The following is a 4,667-nucleotide window of genomic DNA, read 5'->3' on the forward strand; positions in this document are numbered from 1 at the left end:
CTTTCTCTAGTTGCGGCGAGTGGGAGCTACCCTTCGTTGCGGTGCACCGGCTTGTCATTGTGGTGGCTTCTCTTGTTGTGGAGCACGGGCTCTAGGCGCACGGACTTCAGTAGTTGTGGCTCATGGGCTCAGTATTTGTGGCTCGTGAGCTCTAGAGCGCAGGCTCAGTAGTTGTGGCGCACGGCCTTAGTTGCTCCGCGGGATGTGGGATCTTCCTGGACCCGGGCTCGAACCCATGTCCCCTGCATTAGCAGGCGGATTCTTAACCACTGAGCCACAGTGCTGAAAAAAGACCTCCATTTTTTTCCAAGCTCTGATGCTAGGAAATGAGGCGCACGACAAGTCCACTATCACACTCCCCAACCCTGTTTTCCAAGGGGGAATTCCTGGCACAGGAAGCATATAATAAAGTAGGACTGGGCAAGTTGGAACAGATAGGGCTATTGGTTCATGTAAATAATGAAAATAAGGGCCCCAGAGTGTGGATGCCCAAGGTGGAGGAGCAGGGGGATCCCTCCAACAATTGAAGACAAGCTGGAAGAATGACTGGGACAGACAAGTGAGAAGCCACAATCATTCGAGGTCTTTAAGGTGCCTGGAGGTGACTTTCCATTATCCACGGATCTTGCTGTTGCACAAACCTTATATGGGAGCTGCTGCTTCTGTGCCAACCAGATAAGCCGTAAGTGGAGCAACTGCTGAGCAGGACAGAGCTATGTCATCTGGGCAACAGACTTCTCAGTGATGGTGCTGGGTCTGTTAGAGCCTTGGAGCTAGTGATCACTTCCTCGGTATGGATAAAGACTTAAGGGGAAAGAAACCATTAGCCTCTCTTCCTCCCAACTCATATATTTGATAGGCAAACCAGAAAATCCATCCAGTCTTCAGAAGGAACTGCTTTCTAGTCATCAAATCCACTTCACTCTGCAGTGTTCACTTATTCCTTTCTTCACCCACCCACACCCATCTAATCCAGGATTCCCTCATTCTTTAAGTTTAGTTCCTAATCGTTTTATGAAAATAACGTACCTGTAAGTATTTTCTTAAGGTTTGTAAAGTGTTTGCATTGTGTCTTCACTTTAATGTGTTTGCTATTGCTCCGTTCCAGGAAGAACTGAAACGCTGTCTTGTGAGCATGAGGTGAACAGGCTGTTTTGCTCCAGCCACTTTTCTTGTACAACCACGTGATGGACTAGATGTCCTCAGGCCTTTTCCATTTTCAGTTTCTATGACTGTGGAATAAATGTTGAGATAAAAACTTCACTTCCAGGTGTACTGCTGGCATTGTCTTTGGGGACTCAAATGTTGACATGATACCAGCCCCTTCCTAACAGGAGACCCAGTGATGCTGTGACTTATGCTTACTTCTTTGGTATAGTCCAAAAGTGACACAAAACGTGCTAAGCAAACTCAGAGCCCTGGCATCATGCAGTTAAACTGAAATAGCTTCGTCTGAGACATTCTAGGAAAAGCCACACTATTGAGAGATCTCTAAAAAACTCTGCTCCCATCACCTCATTTAGTAATTCAACAAACATTTGTTAAAGAATTTATATTTATGTGCCAAGTGCTGGAGACCATCATAAGATGGGCATGGTCTTTAACCTCAAGGACCTTCTCGTCTGTCCTTTTCACAACCTGTAAACTGATACTACTATATATAATAGCTGACACTTATTGAGCACCTATTTTAGTAACTGTGATCTCATTTAATCTCCATTAAAATTCTGTGAGATTGGTACTCTAGACCTAGTCTAGAGTAGATAAGCTGGACCTCTAGTTTATAGATGGAAAGACTAAGGGTCAGGGAATTATGTGAGCTGCCCACAGTCCCACAGCTAATAAGAGTAGTGGCAGAGATTCATACGCAAGCAGTGCAATTCCAGAACAACCATACTATGTTGTCAGAATACTGATTTCCTTACAACTTCCCCTTCTTCCTCTAACCCTTCCCCTCTCTAGTCTTTCTGCCATACTGCCTCCTGCCCATGCCTCAGCCTGGTCCCCAGCTCCACAGAAAGCTCACGTGGTAACTGCACCTGCCATGGTCCACTGAACTCCACACTGCAGCCCTTGAGTAGCACAGAAATACTGTTTCAGGCATCTTTTTGCTTTCTAGTCCAACCAAGAACTGGTGCAAACACAGCTGCAAATCACTCAGCAGTCCTGCAGTCTCAGGCGTTTTGCAATTAGCTGCTGGAAAATTTGCTGTCATGAATCTGCTAGCTGGATGGATGCATTCTTCCCACACAATCTTTTGGCATATACCCAAATCAAATACTACAAAAATATAGACCTACTGTATAACCTAGTTCAACCACCAACTTACCAAAGTCTGTTGAGCATCATTAAGTCATTCATTTTTTAGATGCTTATTCTGAGCCAGGCATTGGGCTGGCTGCTGGAGATAGAAAGACATAAAGCAGATTCTGATCCCATGGAGCTCAGTCTAGTGGGGAGACACAAACTGGGAAAAAAATGTGGCGTGTACTCTGATAAAGAAATGCACATCAGGTACTACGGGAGCAAAGAAGACACTTTTTCCCTTTTTCCTCTGTGTGTGTGTGTGTGTGTGTGTGTGTGCGCGCGCGCGCACGCGTGTGTGTGTGTAGTGTGCAGTGGAGAAATCGAGTGGAGGGTAATAGGCATCCCAGGTTAAAAAAAAAAAAACCAGCACGTGCAGTTCTGGAGTTGGGAAACTATGGCAATCAAGGCACTTAGGAACATCAAATAGTACAATATGACAGAAACATAAAGCACAAGGTGGGTAGCAAGCTATCAGGCCTGGAAAGAGAAAAGCAGAGACAAGATCACTGCTAAATTGGATTTGTATCCCAAAGACTACAGGAACCATTCAAGAATTTTAAGCTGAAAATGGATTTGTGAAAAGATCGGGATCCTCACCACTAGGTGGACCTGGCTGTCATTCACATGCATTTGTTTGTAGGGCAGTGAGCAAATGAAGTTAACCTTTTGATGTTCTGGAATGACTTGGCCGTGGCATCATTTAACAGGGACAGGTGGACTTAGAGACAGACAGACACAGATAAACACACATGGCCTAGATTCCAAAGAAAATGTCAGTCTTGTTTTTCCTAGAAAGAAAATGTAGAAGAAAGAAAAATTGACCTCTCAATTTCTTTATTTGCAAAATGCTGTCTTGAGCATTTACTAGGTGTAAGCACTGGGCTAAATGTTTTGTTTATATTGTCTCAATTCATCCTCAAAACAATCCTACAAAGTATTTATTATTTTATAGATGAAGAATCTGAAACAGAGAGAGCTGAAGTAACTTGCTAAGCAGCTGGGCCATACTCACCCAAGTCTGACTTCATGAGAAATAGGTTTAGCATAGTGCCTGGAATCACAATAAGCACTCCACAAATGCATAAACGGGTTGGGTGAGCAAGGAGAAATCTAAGATCCTTTTGGTTCAATTCTACGCTAGAACAAAACGCTATGGGAACTCTCATTAAACAAGGGAATAAAACATAGTCCTAGGGACTTCCCTGGTGGTGCAGTGGATAAGACTCCATGCTCCCAATGCAGGGGACCCGAGTTTGATTCCTGGTCAGGGAACTAGATCCCACATGTATGCCGCAACCAAGAACCCTCATGCCACAACTAAGACCCGACACAGACAAATAAATAAATAAATAATTTTTTTTTTAAAAAAAGAACAAACCAAGAAATCCCACTGTAAATTCATATGAGAATGCAATCGCTAGCAGAAACAGCCAAAGACCTTTGAAAAAGATCCCTAGAGTAGGTAAGAAGGTAAGAGCCGAGCCATGCAGTTAAGATATATGCCTTAGAGCACATCAACCCTGATTGTGGTCCAAATGGCCAAGATAATTTCCAAGGTAACAACTAAAGAAAAAAGAATAAGAGACCATCTCTACAAGACCTGAAATGTTAAAAAAAAAAAAAGAGAGAGAGAGACTCTAGTACTTCTACAATAATCTTTGAAACTGGCATTTATAGGCATTACTTTAAAGAAATCCTCAAAAAAATCTCTTATGGATCTAGGGCAGTGATTCTTAACTTTTTTGGTATTTGTTAAGTTTCAAAATTCCTTTAAGAAATTTTGATTCTTTAAGGATCTGAAAAAAGCTATGACTAATGTACACACACACAAACAAAATTTCATATACCATTTGTGGGTATTCCTGAAGCCCATTCATTGACCTCTTCTCTAATGAGAAGCCGGAGTGCACCAAGTCACCACCGTTTTTGGTCGTTATCTAAAAATGACTTTAAGAGCTCCTCCTGTATTGCCTGGACCTGAAGCTAGTTGGGACTAGGGGCTCCCTGCTCTCTCCAGCTAGAGGAACTTCCCCTAAATCCAGCTTCCCATTGGACTCCTGGTTCCTTCCACAACATTCCACAGGCTCCAGGGTCCCCTGATGCTGGGCAGCTGGCTTTCCTAGCCAAGTGTCATAAACAATTAATATCCAAACCCAAACCACTAGCTGCCCAAATAGTCTGTTTGCCCTCACAAGTTTCCTTATAAGACGAGAACAGTAAGGGGAAAGTGCCCTATTAATGAATGCAAAGGCACCGTGTACCCTGAAGCAGGGCCAGACCCCCTTATGGCTGTGTGTGTGTGTTGGGTAGGGGGGTGAGGGGATCGAGAGGCCCGTGACCTCTTTGATGACACTGTAAGG

The sequence above is a fragment of the Aethalodelphis obliquidens genome, unplaced genomic scaffold (genome assembly GCF_003676395.1).
Source record: "Aethalodelphis obliquidens isolate GAN/ISIS:26980383/991018 unplaced genomic scaffold, ASM367639v1 scaffold7, whole genome shotgun sequence".
Taxonomy (NCBI): domain Eukaryota; kingdom Metazoa; phylum Chordata; class Mammalia; order Artiodactyla; family Delphinidae; genus Aethalodelphis; species Aethalodelphis obliquidens.